Source organism: Dryobates pubescens, chromosome 6 (assembly GCF_014839835.1).
Source record: "Dryobates pubescens isolate bDryPub1 chromosome 6, bDryPub1.pri, whole genome shotgun sequence".
Taxonomy (NCBI): Eukaryota; Metazoa; Chordata; class Aves; order Piciformes; family Picidae; genus Dryobates; species Dryobates pubescens.
In genome coordinates, this window is record NC_071617.1 from 36,753,893 (window position 1) to 36,767,477 (window position 13,585).

Sequence of the window (13,585 nt, forward strand, 5' to 3'; positions counted from 1 at the left end):
GGAGTATAAACAATACATACATTGTAAGATAAAGCGTTATGCCAGAGTATGTGAAAGGCAGGAAAACAGCACAGGCTGTAGCACTGTATCATTGGAATCACTTAGTGTTTCATACAAATTTCAATGTAAAAGTAAATATAGAATACATAGAATAAACCAGGTTGGCAGAGACCTTCAAGATCATCGCGTCCAACCCATCAAACAATCCAACACCACCTAAACAACTAACCCACGGCACCAAGCACCCCATCAAGTCTTCTCCTGAAAACCTCCAGTGATGGCGACTCCACCACCTCCCCAGGCAGCCCATTCCAATGTGCAATCACTCTTTCTGTATAGAACTTTTTCCTAACATCCAGCCTGAACCTCCCCTGGTGCAGCCTGAGACTGTGCCCTCTTGTTCTGGTGCTGGCTGCCTGGGAGAAGAGACCAACATCTGCCTGTCTACAACCTCCCTTCAGGTAGTTGTAGAGAGTAATAAGGTCACCTCTGAGTCTTCTCTTCTCCAGGCTAAGCAACCCCAGCTCCCTCAGCCTCTCCTCATAGGGTTTGTGTTCCAAACCCCTCACCAACTTCATTGCCCTTCTCTGGACTCATTCCAGCAAGTCAACATCCTTCCTAAACTGAGGGGCCCAGAACTGGACATAGGACTCGAGGTGCAGCCTAACCAGTGCAGTGTACAGGGACAGAATGACCTCCCTGCTCCTGCTGGCCACACTGTTTCTGATGCAGACCAGGATGCCATTGGCCCTCTTGGCTGCCTGGGCACACTGCAGGCTCACGTTCAGTCTACCGTTGACCAGCACCCCCAGGTCCCTCTCCACCTGGCTGCTCACCAGCCAGTCTGACCCCAGCCTGTAGCACTGCATGGGGTTGTTGTGGCCAATGTGCAGAACCCGGCACTTGGATGTGTTCAATCTCATGCCATTGGACTCTGCCCATCTGCCCAGCCTGTCGAGGTCCCTCTGCAGAGCCTCTCTACCCTCCGGCAGATCAACTCCTGCGCCCAGCTTGGTGTCGTCAGCAAATTTACTGATGATGGACTCAATGTCCTCGTCCAGATCATCAATAAAGATGTTAAAGAGCATGGGGCCCAGCACTGATCCCTGGGGCACGCCACTAGCGACTGGCTGCCAGCTGGATATAGAAAGTACCTTTTCTGAAAATAGTGAATTTTGTTGTCTGTTGCACTTTCTTCTGAAATTCTGAAAGCGTGACATGCAGTGTGTTATCCAATTTGAAGCTGTTACTGACTTTTCAAAATCTAGTGAGAGCTTTGGATTAAGCGGGGGGGTGGAGGTGGGGGAACAAAGGAAAGCTTGATCATACAGCTCCTTTATCCCTTCATACAAATGCACTTCCTCTCCTGTAGTGCTAGCTTATATTGCACTTGAGTATCACAGTATCACCAAGGTTGGAAGAGACCTCAGAGATCATCAAGTCCAACCTGTCACCACAGGCCTCATGACTAGACCATGGCACCAAGTGCCACGTCCAATCCCCTCTTGAACACCTCCAGGGACGGTGACTCCACCACCTCCCTGGGCAGCCCATTCCAATGACGAACGACTCTCTCAGTGAAGAACTTTCTCCTCACCTCGAGCCTAAACCTCCCCTGGCACAGCTTGAGACTGTGTCCTCTTGTTCTGGTGCTGGTTGCCTGGCTACAACCACCCTTTAGGTAATTGTAGAGAGCAATGAGTACTGTGTCCAGTTCTGGAACCTCAGTTTAGGAAAGATGTTGACTTGCTGGAATGTGTCCAGAGAAGGGCAACAAAGCCCTGTGCCCTATGAGGAGAGGCTGTGGGAGCTGCAGTTGCTTAGCCTGGAGAAGAAGAGGCTCAGAGGAGACCTTATTGCTGTTCAAAGGTTCAAAGACTCAAGACTCCTCCAGGCTGTCAGGACAATTAGTGGGTTTTGATACCTTATGGAAAGAAGGATGCCTAGTAGAGGAACACACATAAACTTTACCTGTCTACCCTGTGTTTTCTGTTTATGTCTGAACTCCAAACCCTGTGCTTCTCAACATGTTTAACACAACGTATAGGTGGTGTTTTAACATAATTTACAAGCCCTTTAAATAATAAGGTTGCACTTCATGGGCAATTAATCTAGGAGGAAAATTAATACATCTTCAGAACATTTAATATGATAAAAAAAATCTATAGGTGTAGGAGAGCATTAAGACTTCTGAACATAGAAGTTACTAATTCAGTAAAACTGTAGAAGGCTGGTTTGTATTGATCCTATATGGAACAATCAAGCACAAGAAGATCAGGAGTTCAATTTACCCACTTTCTTTAATGGAAAAGATGATGTTTCAAAAAACAGAAATGCAAAAATGGCAAGCCTACTGATAGCTTAACATGGATCAAATGAGAGACTAAAAGGAAAACGTGCCTGTATCTCTGCTGGTTGAGGTTCTTTTGTCTCAGACTTTTTCCTTTGACAAGGGTTTTGTTTCTGCCACCTATGGCTTACTCTCAATACTGCAGTACCACTGAACATGTGTGCTGTATTCTACTTGCGTTTTCAACCTCGTTATTCTTGTGTGATTGGAGAAGCTAGAAATTGAAGTGGAAATCTCAAGGGCCTGTAAAGTGAAAAAGTCAGGCAGAGATGCTAAGGTTATCACTATCAGCTCATATGCTTAATTAGAAATTCAGTAGAAGATTATAATTTACTTTAGTGGTGACAAAACCTTCACTAGAAATGAAATTGTGATGAAGAAGAATGTGTAGCAAACAGTCTGTGAACCATAACTAAGGCCTGGTTATCTAGGGCAAATGGTGGAGAGAGTGATTGGAGAAAAATGCTGGAGCTGGTGTTGCACTGCAGGAATGAAACAGTGAATTTAAGTTGGTACTTCTGTGGAGCTGTTGAAAAGAGCCTTTTAAGGGGTAGGGAGGAGGGAATAGTTTTTCAAGACATTTTGCTTTTTAGTGACTGTCACTTCCTTTTTCTTTAAAACAACAAATTTAAAGGCTGGACAGAAACAGTAAGAGTCTAATGTAGAGCCAGTGCCTAGGTACAAACAGTGGGATCAAGGTGAATAATGTTCTGTATCTGTGTACCAGGGATGAGGCTGGGTGATTTTCCCTACTACAGAGGTGCTCTGTTACTTAAGAGCCCCTGTTTTAAACCGGAGCTCTCCAGAGTCCCCACTACTATATTTATAGCTGGCAGCTAATGAGCTCAATCTTACCTATTCATATATGTTCATATCACCCTAACATGTCCTGTTTCCCACCCCCCCAGGAATCCTGAGCTTTAATTATGAGAACGAAGGAGTACAGTGTGTTGAGGCCTGATGTGACAGAGCCTTTCCAAGCCTCAGTGAGCAAGTCATCCCAGTGTGTGTGCGAAGTCTTGCAGACAGACTGGCTCTGTTAGCTCTGATAACCACAGCATTTGCATTTTCACCTTCAACTGCTGATTTACTCCAGTGCTTTTACATCACATAACTTATTTAAATAATACTAACAGACAGGTAAGGAGCAGTCACTAAGAAAGCTGTAATGGCTCAGGTGGGCAGATGGAGATTTGTGGGTAAAGATGTTTTAAGGGAAGCAGATCTTAGCTAAAGTCATTAACCCCTGGATGCAAAAGAAGTCTATTGCCAGACAGTTTTCATTGTGTTTCTTACTGTCTGTTTTATCTATGGTAGATCTCTGGTGTATGTTAACAACAGCAGAAGATTTCCATTTTCCATTAGCACAGACAGTTACATACAGAAGCAATTCTGAACAGAAAATGTCTTTTCAAAATAATGAGTGGCATGAGTTTGGTGTATGATTTGGATTTCAGTTCCACTCCTAATGCTAACACTGCTACAAGCTTTAACAGAAACTTTTGTATATAGACCAAAGCAAAGGAGAGATGTTTCTTCTCAATGGAGCAACACAGGTGGCTTAAAGTCTTATGAAAATGTTCTGTGAACAGTTGTTACATAACTGTGTAAAACAGTGTGATAAGTAATGGCCTTACTCATTCTCATTGCTGCTTGTACTTAAAAACCAGCATTTCCCCTGAATATTGCTGTTGTCCCAAAGAAGCAAATCTGTTATCCAGTGCTGTCAAAATCTGTGTTGTACCTTCTTGGTGCCCATATAGCAGCAGTGCCCATTCTTTTTTGCAGGTACCTAGCTGTGGCCTGATGTAGTGGCTCTGAGAGTGTTTCCATCCCAAGATCAATCTGTATGTTCCACCCATCATTCACAATCCTGACTTGTGTCTTGTTCATAGTGGATGAGCATCAGGCCATGTGACGAGGAGAGGTAACAGAGTGGCCAGGAGTTGGTTGTTGATGCCAGCACAATTCATTGTTGTACAGCCCACTCCTTGTCTCTGGCTGAAAGCCCTACAAGACAAGAAAGGCAGCTGGAAATAATCTGTAGGTGGATGAATTGCCTTGACAGCTTAGCCCTTGCCTTCACTCTCTGGGTGTGTTGCATGATCATACCCTGGGGATCATTAATTTCTTAGGCTTTCTGAACTTTCTGGATTGGTGGCAGTGTTGGGATGGTGTTAGTGCTGCTGATGCTGGTGAGGGGGGAGTGTGTTTTTTGCTGGACTCCTAATAGTGTCCAAGGTAAGCTCAACAGAAGTAGTGAGAATAGTGTCTGGTCTACTACCTGTTAACGTATTGGATGACTTGAGCATGCCATCTGTGCTTTTGGTATTATTGTCATCAGCTTATCAAAACTGATATAATTTTCTTTTAGAACCCTCAGCAAAACATCCAGAAGTATCTTCTGGTTTATATCACCATCAAACTCTTTCACAGTAGAGAGAGGCTCCAGCCCAACTCTGAATTACTGCTGAATTAGAAAAGCTGCTCTTCCATTCTCAAGCATCTGTGAGCTCCTGAAGGTGCATAGAGATACTCTAGCCCCAAGTGATATAGTAGGTAATTGCTTCATGCTTTATAAGCCTGTTGAATGGATGCCAAGGATGTTAGCTTTGCTGGCATGCCCTTTCCTTTTTTCATTGGGCTATTTATTTATTTAGTTAGTTATTTACTGCATACTGCATAATGTGTACACAGCTGGGACTACTAGCCATTTTCCTTAGTTGTAGCTGTGAAATCAAGCTCTTTAATGAAACTTTAAATTAAATTCTTCCTTTTCCATTGGCAAGTTTTATATTTTTTTTTTCATTGAATTGAAAAGGTTCTGTGTGTGGAGGGGAAGACATTCTCCACACAAACGTGTTCAATATGTTTTTTAATGGCTCTTCTATGGGTGGCTCAAATTATTTGTTTTTTTTTAACACAGATACTTTGTTGTTAAAATTATGATTTTTTTTTTCAACATGTAAAATATTTTAGGCAAATATTTGAGCATTTTATGGTTCATGCTCAGTAAAATTGGGTTTTACAGTCACCTGCATTGCGATACATACTACCTGTGGGTAGTGTCATATTGTGACTGATAGGGTTTGCAGGCATATTAATTAGCTGCCTGGTAACATATGCATCCTGTCAATGTTCTGAGCAACCTGGAAGAGAGTCTGCTTTGAATGGTTTATTGTTTTTTCCCTCTTATGTATTTAAACCACAACAGACAGTATGGGCTCATAGCAGTACTTTCTGCTTGAGTTTCTATGGCCTGTGCTGTGCAATGTGTCAAATAGGATTGCAGGATGATGCTTTTAGTTTTAATACCAAAAAAATCTCTTCCTGTAATAGAGCTTCTTCAGAAACTTACTGAACTCTTTCATTGGCTTTTGCAGAATTTCACAAATTAGGCTTGTATTATTCCATCCCACTGTTTCTATATAAACTTTTAAAAGGCAGATTCAAGCACAGACTGTGCTTTGAAAGGAGTGTTTGTATGCTTTTTATACAATTAACACTTGGCATGGTTAGTCGTTGTCAGTATAACTCAGTTTCCGACATAATGAGCTATTTTGGAGAAAATTAGTGTGCTGCAGGGCATGAGTAGGTGCATATGAGATTGTTCACACACATGCACACCAGCATATCACAGTATCACAGTATAACTAAGGTTAGAGGTGACCCCAAGGATCATCGAGTCCAACCTGTCTCCACAGACCTCATGACTAGACCATGGCACCAAGTGCCACGTCCAGTCTCCTCTTGAACACCTCCAGGGACGGTGACTCCACCACCTCCCTGGGCAGCACATTCCAATGACGAATGACTCGCTCGGTGAAGAACCTTCTCCTCACCTCGAGTCTAAACCTCCCCTGGCACAGCTTGAGACTGTGTCCCCTTGTTCTGGTGCTGGTTGCCTGGGAGAAGAGACCAGTTGCCTGGGAGAAGAGACTGTTGCCTGGGAGAAGAGACCAGCACATGGCCATATACACCCGCCTATGCTCCTGTCCAGACACCCAGTTTTGATAAGTTCAGTGAACCAGCCTGTTACTTTATGCATGCATGTTTTGAAAGGAGAAGCATTGCTTTCTGTGTCTGGAAACTGTCCCTATATTACAGCAAGAGGCATTATGTGGTTCGTGAATGTTTCTACCAGCATTTACCATAATTATGTGTTATGGTTGATTCTCTGTTACACCAGATAAGAACTGAAACACTCTGAAAAACCCACATAATGTATTATTAAGGGGAGACACCTGAGTGACCACTGTGCTTAGTCAACTTACCCACAACACGGATACCTTTGTTCTGGAGCTACTAATCCAATGCTGTCTTCTGCCGAGCAGATAGGAGGCCAGGGTTATTTGCTCAGCCAGAGGACCTGTGCAGCTAAAATGATTTCAAGGAACCTGCAGATTTAGAAAACGTTGCCTGAGCAGCTCATGTGGAGTCCTGTTAATTTGGGTGTGTCCTGTCTTGTTAGCTCCAAGTGTCCTCCCATGACTGGTTCCAGCAGAGATAATGTCTTGTACTGTGCTTCTTGGGCACTTGTAGTTTGGGCATGTGTTTAGTAGAGCGCCAGGGCTTGAAGCTCAGGTGGGCCTGGCCTGGCAGAGTGAAAAGTCACTTAGGGAGTGTCTGAATCTGCATCTGTTGATCTGAGATGGTTACATTTTCTTGGAATACTGAAAGTTTGACTGAAGTTATTGAGTGGTGGACTAAGCACAAGCAGCTTTGGACTCAGAAAGCCCACCTTGTTACTTGCACTAATGGAATTAGTCCATTAAATACGTAGATTTTAATGCTTTGTAAATTCAGTCACTGGAAGGAGACGTGCTCTCGTGCGGTAACACAGTATATAGTACTTAAGATTGTATTTTGGACTATGTAGCATGTCTTTATTTCCAGAGCAGCTGTAAACAGGGCTTGTCTAAAAAACAAGTGTGTGTAAATATTTTTAATGAAAATATAAACCATTTTATTGCTTATAGATTTGTTTAATCTAAATTTTACAATAGATTTTATGCTATTTTTTTTAAGAAGTAGTAACCCTTCCTCTCTCATCCTTTTAAAAAATAAAATAAATAAATATACACAGAAAGAAAGATTTGGGTCAAGAAAGTGATGCTGGAAACTAATTGGAACTTTGCAGCCTCAGAACTTTGATTTTTAAATTTTATTATTTTTTTTTCCTTAATATTTTTGTGGCCTAAATTCTCCACCTGGACTAGATATTACTGTTGGTACGATGCTCTGGTTGAGTTCTGTGAAGGAAGATTGTCCAGACCACAATGATTTGCATTTCCTTAAAACAAAATCTTGTGTTAGATCTCTTCCATGAGAATTGCTTTAGACCAGCCATGGTTACAAAAGACATAGGAGAAAAAATTAGGTACTCCCAGGAAGAATTCCTCAGGCATTCTCTGTCTGCAAGGAAAGGTGAAATAATTGTAAAAAACAGTGCACAATTTCCCTATGTTTCTCACTTCACTTCAAGAGTGCAAGCACCCTTGCATTTCAAAAGCTTGTAGATGTTACATCCTTGACACTTCAGATACTCCCAGCAAACGCAGGGTCTTCTGGAGAGCATTCACTCAGAGATAACTGCTGGGGATTCTAGCAGTATTGTTCAGTGGAACCAGATTACAGTTCGGTCTGAAATTAAATTTCACAGAATTTCTCCATATACATGTTATGGATCATTCCACTGTATTGGTTAATCGTGATGTAATTGGAATTGAGTGTCATCCTCAAGAAGAACTGGAGTAAAGTGATATTTTTTTGTTGGTTATTCCAGGGGTGACCTTATTACTCTCTACAACTACCTGAAGGGAGGTTGTAGACAGACGGATGTTGGTCTCTTCTCCCAGGCGGCCAGTACCAGGACAAGAGGACACAGTCTCAGGCTGCGCCAGGGGAGGTTCAGGCTAGGTGTTAGGAAAAAGGTCTATACAGAAAGAGTGATTGCACATTGGAATGGGCTGCCTGGGGAGGTGGTGGAGTCGCCATCACTGGAGGTTTTCAGGAGAAGACTTGATGGGGTGCTTGGTGCCATGGGTTAGTTGTTTAGGTGGTGTTGGATTGGTTGATGGGTTGGACGCAATGATCTTGAAGGTCTCTTCCAACCTGGTTTATTCTATGTATTCTATGTATTCCATTTAAATGTAATGTAATTTCAGACACCCATAGAATTATAGTGTTAAAGTCTAATATGATAGATGCTGTAAGTAGATAGATTAAGTGCTTAATAAAAATTTGTATTGAGACAGGCTTTTCTTACTTTTATTTTGGTCTGAGGAGGGGAAGATCAGACTCATGCCTGAACATTCCTCAAAACACTGATATTATTATTTCATCAATCATTTAAATATAAATCACAGAGTATTTTAAAATTTGAAAAAATGGAAAGAGTCATAAAAACAGATTAAATAAATGTTGGGTTGGTTTTGGTTTTGGTTTTCCACTCTTTACTGTCGCGGGGTGTATTCTGTGAGCTCTCAGTATCCGTTGTGGTGGACTCCCACATAGTTAGCATAAGTACAAGTTGTCAATCCTGCCTCATATTCCAGCTCAGGTTAGTGAAACAGACAATTTTAAAAATAAAAGAGAAGCGAAGAAGCAGATAGTGATGTGCATTCCCTTTATTAGTTTCCCTTGTTCCCTTTCTGCAGTACATTTGATTGTACTGTCCTTCAAGCATGGTATGAGAAGAGAAATAATTGCGAACAAGAGACTGCAAGACCTGAAAGCACTGCATGTGAAGGTGACTGGGAGAGCCAAGGGCAGGGAAGTGAGTTCAGTATTTTCTTTGTGTGGTTTCTGTCAAGCAGAGTTCTGCTTAGTAGGCTGTTGTGCTCCCAGCAGCTCCCAGGAATCTGTTCATTCTCATCCTAAATTGATTTCTGTAGTTACAAATCCAAGAAGAAAAGTAAAGCTACTAATTGAATGTAAAGCCTTTCTGAGCGGGCTCACAGGGCTGCTGAGCATCTACTTGCAAGCCATAAGTAGGAATCAGCTTTCTGTTTACAGTGCATTTGGCTTGGCCATTAAAATACTGCCCATTAAAAGAACAAACCAAAACAAACAAACAAGCTCCCAAACAACAAAAAAAACACCCCCAAAAGCCAACACCAAAACCCCCAAACCCAACCAAACAAAACCCAATTGAAAATGTAGTGCCATGACTTATTTGAAACATTAAATGGTATGTAATCCATAGAGGCTACACTGAAGCTTTTACCACAGTAGGTTATGCTGCTGTCTAAACTTTCTGTGCACGTTCCATAGACACATTATCAAGGGAAAAGATGAAGAGTTTGCTTTAGTCTTCAGAGCAGCAACAGTTCTAGGCTTTCAAGATTTATTGTCTGGAAGCTCTGAACAATGCAGGTAGTATTTTCAGAGTTAAAACAACAGTCTTGAAAGGATGAGATAACACTGCACAAGTGGGAATGAGAAGAAAAATAAATAAATAAAATCAGCAATGAAAAAACCCAAGCAACTCTGATTATAATGTTTTAGCTCCTTCTTTCCTTCATTGAAACTCCCCTGGCTGTCAGTGCCTACTGCTAAGACCTGTGCCCTACTGTGTGGACAGCAGACTGGTGGGTGCTGGTGGTGAGTGACTTTGCAGGGCAGCTGCCCCTGCCCCCTTTTTCGATGACCTTTCCTACCCTGTCTAGCAGCAACTGTTTTCTTCCTACTTTGGGGCAAAAAGAGGCAGTGTTCAGTTCTGAGAGAGACATTCCCTATCCACCAGCCGAGGTCATGCTGAATTGATGTGAATGGAAAAAAATGGCATTTTCACATGTTACCAAACTTTGTCCTTCTTTCTATTTTCAGGTATACATTAACAAATCCTTAAAACCCCCATGTCCTTCCTTACTGTAGTATGATTCGGCACAGGTCTGAGCAGTGACAGGCAATTGCCTCTGTTGTTCAAATGTTAGTATGAGTCTTTGGCATTCTCTCAGAGAAGTCCCAGATGCAGTAGCTCACAGGTTAGCAAAAACCAGAGATCTAAGGGCTGAGAATGTTTAGCTGAATGGTGCACCAGGTGAAACTGAGGCCAAAATGCCCATTTTGTATACAGGTGTAGGCATAGCAGTGTGTTTCAATTATCCAAATGACAAATGATGCTGAAAAACTTGTGGTATTGCACGTTGTGCATATACAGCAGGAGAGGACTTTTGCTCTGTTCTTTGCCTGATTTGACACAGTCTGAAGTCTCTGGTGAAAGTCTTTTTATCTCAGTTGTGGAAACAAAGTTGTATCATGTTGTTCTTCTTCCCAATTTGGGGGCCATTGGGTGACAAGTGAAGGCATGAACCCTGTTGCTGTACAGCAGCAAGATTCCTGAAATGCAGAGCAGAGAATCTCAGAAGTCCTTTATGGTAGCACTGTAGAATCCCCAGTATCACAGAGTCTCAGAGTCCCACTTACAGAAGTCCTGGAAGCCCTTAACCGACAAAGCAGCAAACAGAAATCCCAAGCATATCCCTCGCAGCGTCCTCTATTGTAAGGATAATGGAGCACTAAGGTAGGTGGCTGAGGAAAGTTGTAGAGTTGCCTTTATAGGATGTCTTTGAATAGAGTTGGAAAGCATTTGTCAAAAGCTGCATAGGCACTATCAGCTATGATTGGAAAACTTGGATCTATCACTACTGAGAAGAATAAAACTTTTTGAGCTAAGTTTTCACAATACAAAATAAATAGATTCTATCCACTGAAACTGTTGGTCATGTAAAGAACTGATGGGAATAGAAAGATATAACAGAGGGAAATATGCTTAAGGATGACATTATTGAAGTTTTTATGTGGCTTTGAGTGGTTTGACACTGTGGCTGTCTACAAAGAATTGTTTAGATGATGCAGATAATTGCAAATGGAATTTTCTGCAAACTTTTGGCAAATCCACTCATTCACTGTGAGTAGATTTTGCTGCTGAAATGTTTTTCCCTGTGCAAAGGGAGTTTATGATGAAAGATTTCTGTTTGAAGGACTTTCTGCAGAGGGGGCTCCTTGTTATCTGTTTTGGGAAAGCTCTGTACAGATAGTGTTTTCTGACAGTGAATTGACCGTGGATGCAATATGCATTAGAATTTCAGCACATAAGTCATTTTGGATCGAGCAGGTAATGTCAGCTCCAGAGGAGAGCAAGCTGCTCAATGATGAATTGCATTTTGATTTTGTAACAGTTTAGCTCAAGGGCTAAACTCCCTACTCCCCCAGCACAAAAATGAGGGGAAGAGTAACACATACAACTCAGGGCTAAGAGTTTAATATAACATGAGGTATCATAAGCACAATGCATAATTACCTTAGCTAATAATCTTATTAATCTAATAATATAATACATAATTACCTTAGCTTATTTGCAGAAGCAGCTCAGTGAAATACAGGGGGAAAAAACAGTGTAAAACTTTTTCTGTCAGTTGCCTCTATGTGCCTACTATGATTTATAAATCATGTCACTACACTTCACTTATTGTTCTTGTCTCCTCCTTCTTGTTCACAGTGTAGGAGACTCATTGTCACTGGTGTACCAGATGCCATCATGTCCCCTTTTCCTACATTTATGCTGAATGCTGTGAAATTATAGCACTATTGCCTGCAGTCCAAACCTCAACAGGACTGGACTAGGCTGTGGAAAAACATGTACTAGGTGAAGAAGACCTCTATAATTAGTTCTGATCTTTTGAAGTTACAGAAAGCTCACTTGAAAGTTTATTGGTTAGTTATCAGTGGCTCAGGAATGGAAGTACCAAGATAAAAATCAGTGATTATGTGTGTTCCTGTTCCTGGTGGGTGCTCTTATGAGTGAGTGTTTGGTTGTCTAATCACAAAACCTAAATATTTTACATTTGATGTGAGCATACATTTGAAATAGAATAGAATAGAATAGAATAGAATAGAATAGAATAGAATAGAATAGAATAGAATAGAATAGACCAGACCGGGTTGGAAGAGACCCTCAAGATCATTGCGTCCAACCTATCAACTAATCCAACCCTCCTGAGCACCTCCAATGATGGTGACTCCACCACCTCCGTGGGCAGCCAATATGGAAGGAAAAATAATTTTGAGTCAGAAAAAGAAAATTACTTTCTTGGAAGAGAGATGTTTTAGAAAAAATATTATAAAGAACAGCAGATACTTGGAGGTCCTTCTGTAGTTGAGGGTGTGGAGGAAACCTCCGTATACAACTAAGGAGAAAAGTGACAGCCTTGTGGTTTTCTGCAAGTCTCTGGAAGAGGCCATATCAGTTGGACACTGTTGTAATGAAGGATATTCTTGCCAAACTAGCTGCTGAAATTCTCAGTTTGTGGAGAAGCTAAACTCCTACAGGTGTGAGCTTAAAGTAGGAACATAACTAATACAGATGCACTCAATCTCTTTTAGAAAATATGCAGACTGTATAGCAATGAGAGGTATGATTTGTTTGGACAGCTAAATCAGGTTCACATAGTTCAGCATTTATGTGTGCCCCTAATTGTTTTCTGTTCACTTCCACTCACCGGAGGTGACATAGATGTGAATTTATGTGCAGATCTGGGATGAGAAAAGCAAGTTACTGCATCAGCATTAGACACTAATTATTTGTCATTGCTGTCAGAACTACTCTTCTAAAAGGAGCCTAACTAACTTTTGCTCTTGGGCTTCCTTCTGGGTTAAAACACACCTGTGGTGCCTGAGGGATGCTCCAGGACCCTCTTCTAGTTATACATAAAGGCCTTGCCCAAACAGCACTTTTATCTTTTCAAACTTGGACACCATAGTGAATTGTGTAGATGTGATTAACTCGCTAGCAGACTGATCAACGTACAAGCTAGACCCAGACATACCATGTAAGACATTCCCTAACAAACTGTAACCAGTTTTAATGAAAACTTTCAAATAACGTTCTCCACAGATTATGGTTAGAGTAATTGCTTCTAAACCTGTGCCTTCATCAATTGCTGCTACATTACTTATTGTTAAGATTGATTTATTTTCCTACATTTTTAAAAAAAACTAAATTATCACAGGATCACAGGATGTTAGTGGTTGGAAGGGACCTGCTGAGATCATTGAGTCCAACCCCCCTGCCAGAGCAGGACCACATAACCATATAATTACTGCAGGTCATACAGTAACACTCCACAACCTCTACAGGGAGCCTGTTCCAGTGCTCTGTGACCCTCACAGTGAAGAAGTTCTTCCTCATGTTGAGGTGGAACCTCCTGTGATGTAGTTTATATCCATTTC

The 13,585-nt window shown here is 41.6% G+C and overlaps 1 protein-coding gene across 1 annotated transcript in view; it reads left to right on the forward strand.

The window, feature by feature from the left end:
• KIF26B (kinesin family member 26B) overlaps window positions 1-13,585 on the forward strand; it is a 315,318-nt gene that overhangs the window by 165,293 nt on the left and 136,440 nt on the right. The gene's annotated exons all lie outside the window — the stretch shown is intronic.